We start from the raw sequence: 18539 nt of genomic DNA, 5'->3' as shown, positions 1-18539 counted from the left end.
CAAATACTTGCTAGTTGGCTTTTTAAAAAATACGGCAACAATGATATATTTATTGAGCTCCATTTATTGCTCACTATGTGACAGTTATGTGCCAAATTCTACACATTTACTATCTTGTTTATCCTTAAAATAAACTTATGAGGCAAGCACCAGTACTAATTCAGTGTTATAGCTAAGAAACCTGAGGCACAAAGTGGTTAAGTGACCTGCCCAGATTTAAAACCTGATCAGTCTCCACTACTGCACTTTAAATCTTAACAGCATACACCTTCTTCCCAAATCCTGTACAACTGTCCATGATATAACACGTGAAAATACAAAATACCATTTGAAAATAATAAAATTATAAGGTGTGATAGCTAAAAGGTATGGGTTTTCATTATGATGTGATGAAATGTCCTAACAATGAATGCACTGATGGTTGTACATCTGTGAATATACCAAAAACCAATAGGTGAATTGAATGCTATGTGAGTTATATCTCAATAAATCTGTTTTTAAGTTTGCTTGTTTGCTTGGTGGTATTAGGGCTTGAACACAGGGCTTTGCATTTGCTAGGAAGGCACTCTACCACTTGGGCCATATTCACATAAATCTACCATAAAATAGTAAAGAAGGTTATAATAATTAGGGTTTTATCCACATACAAACCAGAATAAAATTCCAATTTATTTAGGATTAAAAACTGTTTTTGAAACAAAAATTTAAAGCCTCAATCTCTCCCTCTCCTCCCTGTCCCTCTTTAAAACTAAGTCTAAGTATGTAGATAAGAAATATTCCTGCAGGGCTGGAGGAGTGGCTCAAGTGGTAGAGTGCCTGCCTAGCAAGGGTGAGGCCAAGTTCAGACTCTAGTAGCACCAAAAATAATTTTTTTTTAATTTCATGGTCCAAATGAGGTGATGTACACTTGTAATCTCAATAACTTCAAAAGCAGAGACAATAGGATTGCAGTTCAAGACCAGTCAGGGAAAAGTTAGCAAGAGAATACATCTCAAAAACAAAATACAAAGGACTGAGGACATGCCCCATGTGGCAGAGTGCTTGCCTAGAATGTGAGAAGCCCTGAGTTCAATCCCCAGTGGGGGGGGGGTGTGAGAGGGTGGGCAGAGATCTATGGGTCACCATGATGACCGGATCCCCTTACAACCAAGTCTAACATTTTGGCAAAAGACAGAAAATATACATACATCATATTGCTAGCAAGGGAAGAATTACAAATGCAATAGTATGAAGATTTCTTTAAAAATGTAACATGGGGGAAGGGAGGTGATGGCCCAAATAATGTATACAACATATAAGTAAATGTCAAAATGCCAAGTGATAAAAACTTTAAAAGCTGTAACAGACCCAGGTCTCCTGTACTGGCCCAACAAGGTTCTATTAGCACATCCTCTCTGGAAGGCAATTTAGCAGTATGCATCACATGCTAGCCCAGTGATCTTACTAACAAAAATCTACACTTAAAAATCACCATGTGAAGCTAGGGGCAGAACCAGCACCAGAATTCAGACCCAGCTGATTTCTTGATCTCAGCTGGAAGAGTAAGTATATCTTCTCTTAGTATCCACAGGGGACTGGTTCCAGAGCGCCTCCCCCTGTATCCCTATACCAAAATCCACAGGTGCTAGGGTTTCATATCAAATGGCATAATATTTGCATATAACCTACAGCTTAGGGATTTGAGGAGAAATCAGTCTTTGTTCTCTCCCAGGAAAAATAGGAAGCTTTGATGGTTACTTCTCCTGTAATAAACAAAACACCAACAAAATAAATAAAAAAAAAAAATCATGATGTGCATTGAGCTTTCTCTACCTGGATAATGTGATGACATGAGTATAAAGGAATAATTTGTGCCCATTTAAGAAAAGTGATAATAACTGAAGGACTTCATAGTTTAAAAACAGGTTTCATCCACATTCTAACTAAATTTCATAATAATCACACCCATTAAAAAATTTTCTTCTTCCTATTTGGGTGTGGTAGCATACACCAGCACTCAGGAGGCTGAGGCAAGCGGCCAGCCTGGGCTACACACAGAGACCCTATCTCACAAACAAATGAATGAACAAACAAGGAAATATTCTTCTTCCATGTTATGGACACTGGGTTTCAGACAGGACAAGTGGCTTGTCAATGAATAGCTGAGCTCAGATTCGAACTCAGGCACAGTTTCAAATCCCTGAACTCTCAATTATATTGCACTATGACCTTTGATTCATCCATGTTACTGCAAGTATCAACAGTTCGTTCAGTTTTAATGCTGAGTAACAGTTTATAGTAGGGACATACAAATGTTTTTTTTAATTCACACATAGCTTGTTCTTAGGAGAGAAAGGAGCAGGGAGGAGGAGATGAAAAGGAGGGAGAGTAGAGGGAAAGAGGAAAACAAAATAAAAAAACAGAACACCAAAGTACTGTAGGATAACTATACAACATGTAAATTTTACACAAAGCAGGATTAAAACAAAAAGGAACACAGAAATATCTGAAGTAATAATCATTGAGCATTTCCCCAAATTTTTGTCAGACATCAAACCATAAACCAGGGAAACTTGTAGAACATAAGTCAGGATAAATGCCCCAAAACTATGCCAAGGCATATCCTATTCAAACTCAGAAATGAAAGATTAAAATTTCTTAAAAGGCAGAGGGGGAAACACACCCTACTACAGAGAAACAAAGATAAGAATTAGATTCAATAGCTTCTCAAAACCCAGGGAAATAAGAACTTATATTTTAAGTGTTGAGCAAAAAAACTCAACCAACTAGAATTCTACATCCTGAGAAATAATACTTCAGAAATTAAGGAAAAACCAGGTATGGTGGCACACACCTGTAATTCCAGCAATGGGGAGGCTGAGGCAGGAGGATTTTAGGTTTGAGACCAGCCCCAGCTACACAGCAAGTTGCAAGCCAGCCTGGGATACATACTGAGACCCTGTCAATAAAAGTAGATAACAAAGATGGAGAAATAAACACTTTCTCAAACATTTGGGAAAATGCTGAAAGAAACATTAAAAGAAGTTCTTCACACAGGAGGAAAGTGATAGAATGTCAAGCCTGTATTTAAAATACACACATGCATACAAGAGGGAATAAGTAATGATAAACAAAAACTTTTTCTTTTATTCTTAATCTAACAGAAACTTTGGGCTGACAGAGTAGCTCAAGAGGTACAGCGCCTGCCTAGCAAGTGTGAAGCCCTGAGTCGAAGCCCCAGTACCACCAAGGAAAAAAAAAGAAGGGACAGAAACTTCAACAATGTATTGTATTATGTATGCATAAAGTGAAGTGAGTAAAATGAATGACACTTATGATGTGAGACATGGGAGAGAGGAATTAGGAATACTTTGTTATTACAAGATACTGGGCTGGTGGAGTGGCTCAAGTGGTACACACGTGCCTAGTGAGCATGAGGCCCTGAGTTCAAACCTCAGTACAGCCAAGAAAAAAAAAAGTTATACTGTTACTACAAGATACTAATACTACAGTGCTTTTATTGCTGGGTCTCATTTCCTCCCCTCCCTGCATTCCTTTCTTTCTTTTTTGTGGTACTTGGGTTTCAACTGAGCATCAGCACTCTACCACTGGAGCTACACCCTCAGCCCTCTTTGGCTTTTTAGTTGTTTTTCAGGTAGAATCTTGAATTTCTTGCCCTGGATCACTGTGGTGCGCCTATATATGCATAGGCATGAGTCCCGACATACAGCTTGTTGTTTGAGATGTCTCACTTTTTGTCTGAATTGACCTCAAATCGCAATCTTCACAATCTCTGCTTCCCGAGTAGCTGTGATTACGGACACGAACCACTGTGCCCAGCCTACAGTGTTAGAGGACTTTAAAGTGGACTTGCATTAGTTGTGAGTGTGTATCTCAAACTTTAGGGAAACCACTAAAAAAGGTAAAGAAGAAATATAATTGATAATGTTAAGAAAGGAGAAAAGAAAATCATATAAAGTGTTCAATTAAGCCATAAATGGTGCCTGTCTAGCAAGCATGAGGCCCTGAGTTCAAACCCCAGTGCTGCAGGAAAAAAACAGCAAAACCAAACAAAACAAAAAGCCCACAAATGGCAGAGAGAGAGTGGAAGAAAAAACAAAGAGGGCAACAAATAAACAGTAATAAATATGGTGAGTCAATGCCCTGTATAGCTATCCTTATCTCAACCAGCAAAAACCCTGTTCCTTCCTATTATTGCTTATACTCTCTCTACAACAAAATTAGAAATAAGGACAAAATAGTTTCTGCTGGGTATTGAGGGCGGGGGGAGAGGGAGGGGGCGGACTGGGTGGTAAGGGAGGGGGTGGGGACAGGGGGGAGAAATGAACCAAGCCTTGTATGCACATATGAATAATAAAAGAAAAATGAAAAAAAAAAAAAAAGAAATATCTTTAAGATATTGGGGTGTCACAAGAGAGAGATGCCACATCTCAGAAGAAAACAGGCAAGGCAAAATTTACTTCTTCAGAAGGGTGCACCACTGACAAAGAGCAAGCACACCCAGCGGGGAGTCTGCTGGGATTTTTATCTCTGATGCCGTGCTGTCCTTCCCCTGAACTGGGCAGGTTTTGGGTTCACAGTCTACGCAGTTGGCTAATTGGAAAGAGGATATCAGAAGGGGGCTTTGAAGACAAAGATGTTTCAACGCTCAGGGAAGCAATAACTGTTCTAGGTTATCAGCTCCAGAACTACGACATCTAGCGGAATTTGGTCTGGCAGAGGATAACAACCCCTTGTTCTTAATAGAAACTTTTATCACATTAAGCAGAGTCCATAAAGCGAGTTAGACAGATTAACATTTGTAACAGAGGTGGTTACTGCTTAAATCCTTTGACAGAAAAAGACCCAACCTAAGCTGATTCTCACATATGGTAGATATAAATTCAGCTATATCAATAGCCACTTTAAATGTGTCTAATACCAGGTAAAGACAAATTGTCAGGATTTTAAAAAATAAAGACCTAATGACACATTGGCTACAAAGCTTACTTTAAACACACAGGTAATTTAAAAGTAAAGAAACTAGAGATGTACCTCAACCTAACATGTACAAGGCCCTGGGTTCAATCCCAAGTATTGATTGATTGATTGATAAACAGATAGAGGCACACAGATAGATATATGAGTAGAGATGAATACATACAATGTTAAATAACACTAATCAAAAAAAAGGTGGAGTAGCTGCATTAATTCCAGACAGAGCTGAGACTTCAGCACCTCTATCAGAAATGGACAGATCCAGAAGGCAGACGATCAGTAAGGACACACTTGACCTCAATTGCACCATATACCAAGTGGATATAATTGACATCCATGAAGACTGCTTCATCTTCTGTAGGTATGGATATGATTTGAGGGAGTCCACTACACATTCATGTTTGGAGCTTAGTTCCCAGTTCCGTGATGCTGACAGATGGTGAGGAACATTTAAGAGTTGGGACCTAGGTGATGGTTAGGTAATGGGGCATTGCCTGGAAGAGGTTAACGCTGGTCTCGCAAAATGAATTAGTTTTTTAGAGTATGGGTTGTTATAAGAATTGCGCTGTCCTAGTCTCCCACTTCTGGTCCCTATGGAATTTCCTTTGTACATGTTCCCACCATTATGATGCCATCTGCCATGAGGCTCTCACTGGAGACCAAATAGATGAAACCAATACTATGAACTAAGTAACCTCTTTTCTTTATAAAGTATTCAACCCCAGGTATTTTGTTACAGCAATAGGTAACAGATTAATACATCATCCTAAAATAGCAGAACATACATTGTTCTCAAGCTTGCATAAAACATACACCACAACAGACCATATTCTGGGTCATAAAAACACATTCTGGCTAATTTAAAAGACTAGAAATCATATAATGTCTATTTCAAACAAACTAGAAATCAGTAACAAAAATAGCTAGAAATTCCAAACTATTTGAGAGATTAAACAGCAAACTTTGAAATAACACATGGGTCAAAGAAGAACTCTCGAGAAATTTTTAAATATTTTGAATTAAATAAACATAAAACTACAACTACCAAATCTTGTGGGATGCAGCAAATGAAGTATTTAGAGAGAATTTTATAGCACTGAACTGCAAGTATCAGAAAAAAAAAAGAACAAAAAAAAAATCAACTCACCTTAGGAAAGTAAAAAAAGAAAAAATTAAATCCAAAGCAAGAAGAAAACAACAACAACAAAAACAGAAACCAATGATACTGAGAACAGGAAAATCAATAGGCAAAAAACGAACAAAACCAAAACCTACTTTTTAAAAAATACCAATAAAATTAATACATCTTTTCTGTTGTTTTTGAAGCAATTTTAATGGCAGTTGGGGTATGGGGCCATGCTAACTGAGCACAGTAATTTCAAGTATATGCAGTGAGGATCCAGGCAACGTGACCACAGGGCCCTCTAAACACACACTGAAAGATAACAACGGAATATAGGTTGAGCATCCCCAACCCAAAAACCTGAAATCCAAACTGTTCAAATATCCGAGAATTTTTAAAACCTGACATGATGTTACAGTGGAGTATTACACACCTGACCTCAGGTGACAGGTCAAAGTGTAATCACATTAAAAATAATGTGCAAAATTAGCTTTGGGCCATGTGTATAAGGTGGACATGAATCATGAATTTTGTGTCCAGACAAATACAAATGTCTCATATGTATATAAAAATATTTCAAAATCAAGTGTTATGTATATGAAACATAAATGAATTTTATATTTAGACTTGGATCTCATTATGTATACATACATATTCTGAAACCTAAAAAAATACAAAATACTTCCGATCCCAAACACTTTGGATAAGTGGTATTCAACTTGTCTATGAACAACTCTCTGCTCACAAATTTCATAATTTGGACAAATTTGAGGACTTGCACAATTACTTAAGGCACAATCTGCCAAAACTCACACAAAAAGTTATAAAATCTGATCAGCCCTCCATCTATTTTAAAAAATGGGCAGGTAAGTAATAACCTTCCAAAACAGAAATCAATATGCCCAAGTGGGCTCACTGGAGAAGTCTACCAGTTCTCTGTAATCTTTTCCTTTTCTTTCACTTCCTTCCATTTTCCTTCCTCCCTTCCTTTGAGAAAGGGTTTTTGCTGTGTAGCCTACTGTGGTCTCAAACTCGGAATCACCCGGCCTCAGCCTCCCAAGTCTGAGATTACAGGCACATGCCACTATACCAGGGTCTGTAATCTTTTTCAGAAGACAGAAACAAAAGCAATGCTTCCTAAACTCATTCTATGAGGCCAGCATTACTATCATACCAAAAGCAGACAAAGACATTACCCCAAAAAAGATATTATATTCCAATGTCACTCATGAACATAAATGCAAAAATCTTCAACAAAATATTAGCAAATGAAATCCTAAATCCTACAAAAAATTATCTATTACAGCCAAGCAGAACTTTTCCCATTATGCAAGGATGGGTTCAACATTGGAAAACCAATCAACATATCAACAAACTAAAAAATAAAAACAATACAACCAAATGAATAGATGCACAAAAAGCATTTGACCAGTGGGCAGAGTGGAGCACGTCTGCAGTCCCAGTTAATTGGGAAGCTGAGGCAGGAGGATTGCGTAAACCCACAAACTGGAGAACAGCCTAGGCAACATAGCAAGACCATATCTCAAATAAAGAAAAAGCATTTGACAAAATCCAACGACCACTCATAAAAACACACAGAAAACTAGCAGTAGAAGGGAACTTCCTCCACTGGACAAAGAATATCTACAAGAAGCCATAGCTAACACAGTTACCACTGAGAAATCAGCTACTTCCCAGTGAGGTCAGGAACAAGCAATTGTCACCTCTCACCACTCCTTTTCAATGTCATTCATGAAAGACCTAACTGATCAGCTAGTCTTGATTAAAATTATTAACTTCTGTTCTATGTCAGGCAAATGGTAAGACAAACCAAACTGTGAGAAAATATTTGCAAAAGACATTATCAGTAAAGGACTGTTACCCACCTTAATACTCAATAAGAAAGCAAACAACACAATTTAAAAATGGGACTGAAGCCTTAATACACACCTCAAAGGAGATATGCAGATGGCATTAATAAGCTTTTGAAAAGAAGCTCCACAGTTCACATCACTGGGGAAATATAAATTAAAATTGGGTACCACTGCACACACATTAGAACCACCCAAATCTAGAACACTGGTGATACCAAAGACAGCAAGGATGTGACCCCATGGGAGCTCTTCTCATGCATAGCTAGTGAGCATGCAAAGCGTCGTGGACACATCAGAAGACAGCTCCACAGTTTCTTAAAACACTAAGGGCATTCTTGCCATTTCATCCAGCAGTTGTGCTCTTTTGTATCCAACATAAAGGAGCTGAAAACATGTACACATGAGAACATGCACACAGAAATTTATGACACTATTCATAATTTCCTAACTTGGAAATAACCAAGATGTCCCTCAGCAGGTGAATGAAATAATGGTGATGCAGCCAGACAATGGAATATTACTCAGCACTAAAAAGAAATCCACTGTCAAGTTACATAGAAGAAGCTTCAATGTGTATCTCTATGTGAATGAAGCCAATTTTGAAAGGGCTGCATTCTGTGTTATTTTAAGATGTCACACTTTAGAAATAACAAAAGAGATCAACAGTTGCCAGGGCTGGGGGTGGGGGTGAGGCAGGAAGGATGAGTAGGCACAGTGTGGAGAATGTTCAGGCTAGTAAAATTATGTTGTATTGTACTACAATGGAAGACATGTCATTACACAGTTGTCAAAAAGCACAGAATGCAAACTGTCAAGAGCAAACTGCAGCGAATTCAACTATGATATATATTGTAAGAACTTTTGTAAATGTCACAATGTACCCCCAGTACAACAGTAATTTTTTAAAAAGTGAACTGCAGGGCTAGATGTGGTGAAGCACACCTGTAAACTCAGCTACTTGAGAGACAGAGATTAAGAGGATTGTGGTTTGAAGCCAGCCTGAGCAAAAATAGTTAGTGAGACCCTATCTCAAAAAACAAGTGGGTATTATGGTACATGCCTGTAATCTATTCAGGGTAGGAGGATTGCAAACCAAGACCAGACAAAGCAAAAGCACAAGACCCTATCTAGCAAGTAAGAGACCAAGTTCAAATCCCAGTACTGCCCCCTCCCAACCCCAAAACAGAGTGATCTGTGACCAAGTGTGTTGGTACACACTCGTAACTCACTCTTAAGAGGCTGAGGCAGGCGGATAGGGAGTTCAAGGCCAACCTGGGCCACATATGAGCTCAAGACCCATCCAGGTTATGTAGCAAGACTCTGTCTCAAATAACCAAGAGCTGAAGATGTAGCTCAGTCAGCAGAGTGTTCATTCACATGACCAGGCTCTGGGTTCAATCCCCAGCACTGCTAAAAAGAAAAAAGAATGACCTATAATGTAGGATCATCAATTGTAATACATGTGCCACTGGGTACAGGATGCTGACAATGGAGGAATCTGTACTGTTTGCTTTTGAACTTAAAGCTGACCTAAAAGATAAACTATTTAAATATATATATATATATATATACACACACACACACACATATTTTATACACTTAATATACATTTATCTCTCAATGTGCATTTTTGTTTTATTAATTCTTAGTACTATTCATCAATCCTAATATACTCATCTCTTCACATACATTTTAACAACTATGAAGTCAGAAAGCATCTTAACTTTGCAAATGCAGAGCCCTGAGTTCAAAACTCAGTCCCACCAAAACAAACAAAAACTCTATTGATAAAAATAACAGATGCTTTTAAAAGCTGGTAGAGTAGCTCAAGAGGCAGAGCATCTACCCAGCAAGTATGAGGCCCTAAGTTTAAACCTTAGTACCACCACCAGAGAAAAAAAACCCAAGCATCTTAAAATCACTATCACAGTGTTATTTAATTGGCACTTTTTCTTCATTAACAGAACATAGGATAACAATACTTCTACACTTAACAAAAATCCCACAGAACAAAAACTGACTTTCGCTCCCTATATCCCACCATAATTTTTAATCTGCTGATTCCTTTTTTTTTTAACCCTTTCTCATTTCTCCAGTTCTCCAAAACCTTACTGATCTGCTTTATAGAAATTAAACTTTTGTTTTGTTTTTTTGCAGTACAGGGGTTTAAACCCAGGCTTCGCACTTGTTAGAAGTGCTCTACAGGCACTTGAGCCAAGTTCCCAGCACTTTTTGCTTTAGTTATTTTTTCAGATACGGTCTTAGGGTTTTGCCTGGGTCACACTTGAACTACAATCCTCCTACCTTTGCCTTCTGAAGAGCTGGGAATAAAGACATGTTCCACCATGCCCAGCTTGTTCTTTGAGACAGGATCTCATTAACTTTTTGCCCAGCCTGACTGAACCATGATCCTTCTATCTACGCCTCCCAAGTAGCTGGGACTACAGTTATAAGCCATTGCACTGGCCAAATGAAAAAATTCTAAGAGATTCCACACTCTAGAAATATCATGCCTTCTCTTTGAAGATCAGACATTGCTATTTTGCTAGTTTAAAAAAGGACATTATTGGAATTTCGGATTTCTGTGGATAACGTCATCATTTGATAGAAGAATTCTAAGAAACACTTGGCAAAACTTCAAACACCACAATGTAATTCACTCATAATTCATAAGCAAATACAAGCTTCACTTCTTTTTTTTTTTTTTTCCTTTTTCTTTTATTATTCATATGTGCATACAAGGCTTGGGTCATTTCTCCCCCCTGCCCCCACCCCCTCCCTTACCACCCACTCCGCCCCCTCCCTCTCCCCCCGCCCAATACCCAGCAGAAACTATTTTGCCCTTATTTCTAATTTTGTTGTAGAGAGAGTATAAGCAATAATAGGAAGGAACAAGGGTTTTTGCTGGTTGAGATAAGGATAGCTATACAGGGCATTGACTCACATTGATTTCCTGTGCGTGTGTAAGCTTCACTTCTCTATTATCACAATTCGCATACTAGGAAAGTGTACAGAGACATGATGTTGAAGAAGTGCTGAAATGTCCACATCCCAGCTCTGACAAAGCAATGTACAAATGACTGGTGGACGTATTAAATCTGCATTAAGCTAAAGAACAGTAAGAAATGTTTTAAACTCCACTGGAATAATACCTGGAAAATTACTTTTGATTATGTCTGTTCAAATGAAGTGCAAATGAATTTGTAAATCAGAACATTCAAGAATCAAGTTATCTAGAAGTTAAAAAAAATCCATGTTATCCATATGGGAAATAGGCTTTAAAACTGTAGGATATTATTTTGACAGAGGTTACAAAAATGTATGCATTTGTCAGAACTAATCAAACTGTAGAGAATACAATATGGAACAGGGAAAGGCAAACAAAAGAATCTTGTGGGACTGGTTTAGAATCAGAGATATTAAAAACTGTTTTAACGATAATACACAAGGGATTATGGGAGTTTGAATTCAGTGGTAGAGCCTGTACTTAGCATGTGCCCTGCATTTAAGCCCTAACAACCCCCCCAAAAAAATTAAAAATTAAAAAATGTTCAAGCTGGGTGTAGGAGTACACACCAGTCATCCTGGCACTCAGGAGGCTAGGATGACGATGAGTTTTGGGCCAGCCTGGGCTACACAGCAAGATCCTGTCTTTAAAACAAAGACACACACACACACACACACACACAGGTATATGTATATGTAATATATATGTAATATATATATATATACCTGTGTGTGTGTGTGTATATATATGTACGTGTACAAATACACACACACACACACACATCTAATTCAAACCCCAGTACCACCTCCACACCCACAAAATAGAATTTTTTAAAAGCACTACGATTGGGTTATTCACTGATCTTCATAAAATAACAGACTGAAGAAATCATCAAATACCAACCTTGCACTATAAAGAAAACCGTGTTTTTTTAAAAAAAACAACTCAATGCACTACTCCAACAATAAGTACTTTTAATATAAATTAAATTCCAATTGTAAATAAATATTAAAACTGACTTGGCCAACTTATCACTATTTAAAGATCTTATTATATTTTTAAAAAATCTCCGTGATAATCAACTGAAATACTGTTAGAACTAAAAAGACTTAGCAATTCATAGAGCTGAGTTCAAATGCCAGCACAGCCAAAAAAACCCTAAGAGTTAAATACAGAAAATAGTTTAATATACAGTAAGTTGCCTGCACATCAACAAAGACTAGCTTAAAAAAAAGGAGGCCGATGGGGTGGCCCATCAGGTGGCAGCCATTAGCAAGACAAAGCCCTGAGTGCAAACACCAGTACCACTGGAACAAAAAAAAAGGAAAAACCACCTCATTCACTCACAATAGCTCTCTAAAATCTATAACATACATGAAAAACTATAAAATTTATTGAAAGTCAAAAAAATGACTGATAAAAGAAGATATGCCATTTTATGATTTAGAAAACAACATTCTATAAAGATGGCAGTTCTGTCCAAATCAATTCAGAGATGGTAACAGGCTTCCGAATGGAATTAAACAAAGAACTCTAAGATATTTAGGAAAATAAACTGCAATATCCTCAGCTTTTGAAAGGCAGTCAAAAAAGGATTTGCCTTACCAAGTATTAAAATATATGAAAGCTACATTAATATAGTGAAATTCTACCGTCAAGAGACAGATCACAAGAGATAAAAGTAGACCCAAATACATGTAAGGGTATAATAAAAAAAATTCGAACATCTCAAAATTGAGAGAATTTGCTAACTTGAGAAAAAAATTATCTTCATTCTTACCTCATACAACAAAATTAATTCCAGAAAAATAAAAGGTTTGAATGTTTATTATATAAGAACTTGAAAACACTTCTGCAATGGGAAGGAATTTCTAAGTTTGAGATCAGAAGAAGAAACCAAAAAGTAAAAGGCTGATTTAAACTGTTATTAAATATAACAATGAGTATGGTTTTCTTCTGTTTTATGTAGCAGTCTTAATAAGCCTGTGGCATTACAATTATGTTGTGCTTTAGGGTTGTGGCTAGCATAGTAAGATCAGAATATTTTATTCTACCCATCTGACTTCATTTTGAAGAGAATTTTCTACTCTGTACTGACAACTAGCTTTTCCTGTAATGGTTAGGAAATTACTGAGTAGAAAAAAGTACTTAACATTTTTTTTCTCACATGTCTGTGATTGCTATCTTTAGCAGGAATAAAAAAATAAAGTCTAAAATTCAGGTAACATCTAATGACAAGATAGCTATTAAAAGTCACACAAATTTAAATTGACTAAAAAGCTAACATTCCAGGTTAAGGAATGAGAAGCAACCATAAGGATTTTTTTTTTCCTTCCTCAAGCTTGGAACTGTGGATCAGAGTGCACTTGAACCTTCACAGGTTCAATCGCCTGTTATAAACCAATGTTTGTTCTGCAAGGGGTAATAAAATACAATGCCTATTAAAATGTGATATTCCAAGTCACGGTTTTATCTCTTTTCTTTACATCATACTCATTCAAGCATCTGTACCTGCAAGACACAGGAATGAAGTATTCCTAATGTAGTTCAGACTCTTCAACATGGTAATTTCTACTTTCCAAATCCTCTTTTTTGTTCCTTCTTAAATTAGCCCAAAACGTAGGATATAAGAAATAAAGCCTAAATTATGATGCTGGCTTTACACAGGACTTAAGGGTTTCAGTTTAAGGGTTCATCCTCTGCCCTAATCTAGCCTATCCCTCAGCTACCACCTGGACCATGCTGAACGAACGCTGTAAAACTATGTTGCAGTGCTGAGTTTGGTGAGGAGGAGTCAGCTGTATCAAATGCTACTGAGCAGCTTGAGGAGATAAGGACAGACAATCTGGTATTCTGCAGGTCATCAATGACAATAGAGAAGGGTCTAACAGATGTGCACTGTGCTGGACAGACCAGTTAAAGAGTTAAGGGAAGGGAGGGAACAGGTGGACCTGTTTTCCTTACAGTAGAGACTGCTGATAGGAATGACCCAATGAATAAGACTAAAGAGAGGGAAAGAAACTTAAAATTCTCATAGATTCCATACAAGCTACATGATATTTATTTCTAAGTTTTTATCAGTCTCAATAGAAATTATTTAGCATTTTTAAGTAAGCTGTCCTGCCCATATTTTAAGCACTTATGAAACAGTATTTCCAGATGGGCTTATGTTTGCAAATTATTACTGCTGTTCAACACATAGGATTTGCTTGCCCTCTCTAGATACTCAGTAAGTTTCTCTTCATCCAAGAAGTCTGGGTTTTTTCCTTCACAGCCGCATCATTAACTTTATTCTCATTTTAAAATTATCCCTGTTGATATGTAAAATTTGTCCTGATTTTTCATTACATGTATTTTCCACATATCACATTAATCATAGTTTTATTATGAATTGTTTCTTAAATCCTAAGAAATAGGACTTCTGACAGATAAACGTAGAATTGTTTTTGCTTCTGTGGTGTGAAGGGATCAAACCCAGGGCCTTGTGCATGCAAGTGCTCTACCAAATGAGCTACATCCCCAGGCCCAGAAATGTTATTTTCACAAAAAAAAAACCGCATGCTCTCCTATTTTTCTTAAAACACAAATGGCCCTATTTTGGGTTTCCCTCCTGATATACCTTGGCACACAGTCACATCCCCTCAACTCCACTGTATGGAAAACACTGGGAATGCAGTGAGTGATGGGAGTAACAAGAAGTACCAGGGTTACACAGAACCATCTCTTCACCTCCACTGATGGCTGCAAGGGGGAAGAGGGTCCTTTGCTGCCTAGTTTCTAGCTTTTTAAGAAATCAGCATTTTCTTTCTGTGAAATCTCGACTTTTCCTAGTTGGTAACTTAAAAAAAAAAAAAAATCATAATACAAGCCAGACATAACATGCCTGCAAGCCAAATCCAGCTGACAGGCCACTAGTCTGTAAACTCCAGATCTTTTTCTTGTTTCTGGGTAATTCTTTCCTCTAAGGAAAGACACTACAAGTCTTACACACAATTCAGACTCAAAGTAAAGCAAAAGACCTACCAACAACAACACTGCCATTAAACATCTTTTTTTAAAGGTGCATTTGTATTTTGAGATAGGTAAGAAACTCACTTTTAAATTTACAATTACTCTTGAGAATTAGTTTTCTTAAATCTAGGGAACTATGATAATCAGCTTAAAATTACCGTGTGAAGTCCATTTTACTATCTCACTTTACAGATGGTTGCAAGAGTTCATAAAATTCAGTTTTGTTTCTCAGAATTCAGCAGAAATGGCTGCTTATGCTCACCTTTTGACAGGTATCATCAATCAAGAATAATTAAAACCATCTTACACCACAATAACAAAAATGCAAAGTAAAGATTTTGAAGGACAGTGTTCTTTGGGGAAAAAAAATCTAACACATTAATTCAGTTCCTTAAATTCTGTAGTTTCACTGATCTTCTCTGAACATCAGATCATTAAGTAGTTACTTTTAAATCAGTAAGATTGAAGTTAGTTCTTTTTGGTTAATATGCTTCTTGCCAGGGCCTCTAAAAACAAAGTTTTGCAAAAACCAAAGCATTTTTATTAACATAATTAAAAGACGACTGAAAAAAAGCAATGACTGATGCCACAAAGGAGTTACTGAGCACATGTGCTAGGACAGGCACTGTACCAGGCCCCTACCATAAAGAAGTAAGAATGCTCACTTACAGAGTTTATAGTTCCTAAGACTGGAGACAGTTCTCAAAAAGGCAAGCAAAATGTAATTTAATTACAAGTGCCACAAAGAAGTTTTTATTTTTTTAATTTTTTTATTGTTTTATTATTCATATGTGCATACAATGCTTGGGTCATTTCTCCCCCCTGCCCCCACCCCCTCCCTTACCACCCACTCTGCCCCCTTCCTCTCCCCCCCACCCCCTCAATACCTGGCAGAAACTATTTTGCCCTTATCTCTAATTTTGTTAAGAGAGAGTATAAGCAATAATAGGAAGGAACAAGGGTTTTTGCTAGTTGAGATAAGGATAGCTATACAGGGAGTTGACTCACATTAATTTCCTGTGTGTGTGTGTGTTACCTTCTAGGTTAATTCTTTTTGATTTAACGTTTTCTCTAGTTCCTGGTCCCCTTTTCCTATTGGCCTCAGTTGCTTTTAAGGTATTTGCTTTAGTTTCTGTGCATTAAGGGCAACAAATGCTAGCTACTTTTTAAGGTGTCTTACTTATCCTCACACCTCCCATGTGTGCTCTCGCTTTTATCATGTGCTCAAAGTCCAATCCCCTTGTTGTTTGCCCTTGATCTAATGTCCGCACATGAGGGAGAACATACGATTTTTGGTCTTTTGGGCCAGGCTAACCTCACTCAGAATGATGTTCTCCAATTCCATCCATTTACCAGCGAATGATAACATTTCGTTCTTCTTCATGGCTGCATAAAATTCCATTGTGTATAGATACCACATTTTCTTGATCGATTCGTCAGTAGTGGGGCATCTTGGCTGTTTCCATAACTTGGCTATTGTGAATAATGCTGCAATAAACATGGGTGTGCAGGTGCCTCTGGAGTAACCTGTGTCACAGTCTTTGGGTATATCCCCAAGAGTGGTATTGCTGGATCAAATGGTAGATCAATGTCTAGCTTTTTAAGCAGCCTCCAAATTTTTTTCCAGAGTGGTTGTACTAGTTTACATTCCTACCAACAGTGTAAGAGGGTTCCTTCCCCCCCCCATCCTCGCCTACACCTGTTGGTGGTGGTGTTGCTAATGATGGCTATTCTAACAAGGGGTGAGGTGGAATCTTAGTGTGGTTTTAATTTGCATTTCCTTTATTGCTAGAGATGGTGAGCATTTTTTTCATGTGTTTTTTGGCCATTTGAATTTCTTCTTTTGAGAAAGTTCTGTTTAGTTCACTTGCCCATTTCTTTATTGGTTCATTAGTTTTGGGAGAATTTAGTTTTTTAAGTTCCCTATATATTCTGGTTATCAGCCCTTTGTCTGATGTGTAGCTGGCAAATATTTTCTGCCACTCTGTGGGTGTTCTCTTCAGTTTATAGAGACCATTTCTTTTGATGAACAGAAGCTTTTTAGTTTTATGAGGTGCCATTTATCTATGCTATCTCTTAGTTGCTGTGCTGCTGGGGTTCCATTGAGAAAGTTCTTACCTATACCTACTAACTCCAGAGTATTTCCTACTCTTTCCTGTATCAACTCTAGAGTTTGTGGTCTGATATTAAGATCCTTGATCCATTTTGAGTTAATATTGGTATAGGGTGATATATATACATGGATCTAAGTTTCAGTTTTTTGCAGAATGCTAACCAGTTTTCCCAGTAGTTTTTGTTGAAGAGGCTGCTATTTCTCCATCATATATTTTTAGCGCATTTGTCAAAGACAAGTTGGTTATATTGTGTGGCTTCATATCTGGGTCCTCTATTCTGTTCCACTGGTCTTCATGTCTATTTTTGTGCCAGTACCATGCTGTTTTTATTGTTATTGCTTTACAAAGAAGATTTTAAAAAGTATCATCTAGCTTGACAAAGGTGTTTAAGTTAAGCAAAACGACATTACTGAGCAAATGTCAACGTAACTAGAGAGGTAAAAAGACAAAAATGGGGAAAACAGGGCTGAGTGTGTAGCTTAATAGCAGACCACATACCGCAGCACCACAAAAAGCCACAACAAATTGCTGTTGCAATAAAGTAAATCTTTTAAAATATTCCATGCATGATTCTATTCTATTCATATTACATGTCCTAGAGCAAGGGTTGAGTTTATTTTTCAGCAGGGAGCAGTACTAAGGTTTGAGCTCAGGGCTTCACACTTGCTAGGCAAGCACTCTACCACTTTTTTTTTTTTTTATTCATATGTGCATACAATGTTTGGGTCATTTCTCCCCCCTTCCCCCCCCCCACTCCCTCCCTTACTCCCCCACCTCCCCGCACTCTACCACTTGAATCACTCTGCCAGCCCTGTTTTGTGTGTGTTTGGTTCTTTTTTGTTGAGACCAGGCCACGCAAACTATTTGTCCAGGCTGGCTTCAAATTGTGATCCTCCTGATCTCTAACTCCCAAATAACGAAGATTACAGGCATGAGCCACTGGCGCCTGGCTAAGGATCTATGTGTAAGTCTTCAATTTTGATGACTTTGAGTGATTCTTCTATATGACACACACACACCAATAATAAACGTATTTTAAAAAGTAAAACACTTCCAGGCATGGCAGTACATGCCTGTAATTCCAGCTACTCAGAAGGCAGAGTATCAAGGTTTAAGGCCAGCCCAGGGAAAAACTCAGCAAATTTCAAAGCTGGGTGTGGTGTTATGAACCTGTTATCACAGCTTCATGGGAGGCTGTAGGTAAGAGGATCATGGTCCAGGGCAGCAGGAGCAAAAAGCGTAAGACTCTACCTTAAAAATAACTAAAGGCTAAAAGGGCTGAGGGCATGGCTCAAGTGGTAGAGTATTATAGCAATTTTTTAAAAAGACAAAACCAGTAATATTTATCAAATAATATAAACAGGATAAATGGTTAAAATGTTACTTTTATTGATAGCATGCAAAAAACAGTATTAATTTTTTAAGTAGAGAAC

General features: G+C 37.6%; 1 protein-coding gene across 3 annotated transcripts in view; it reads right to left on the bottom strand.

Annotated features, from left to right (window-relative positions):
- Positions 1-18539, bottom strand: part of Bmpr1a (bone morphogenetic protein receptor type 1A) — a 113673-nt gene that overhangs the window by 70374 nt on the left and 24760 nt on the right. Inside the window, exon 1 of one of the 3 annotated variants that reach the window (XM_020161331.2) lies at positions 1669-1693. The exons of the other annotated variants lie outside the window; for them this stretch is intronic. The gene's annotated coding sequence lies outside the window, so the exon portion shown is untranslated. Of the gene's footprint in view, positions 1-1668; positions 1694-18539 lie in introns of those variants that run through there. 3 annotated transcript variants of the gene reach the window in all.

Source organism: Castor canadensis, chromosome 7 (genome assembly GCF_047511655.1).
Source record: "Castor canadensis chromosome 7, mCasCan1.hap1v2, whole genome shotgun sequence".
Lineage (NCBI taxonomy): Eukaryota > Metazoa > Chordata > Mammalia > Rodentia > Castoridae > Castor > Castor canadensis.
The sequence above is the reverse complement of the archived record's forward strand: the minus strand, read 5'-3'. Positions and strand labels throughout refer to the sequence as shown.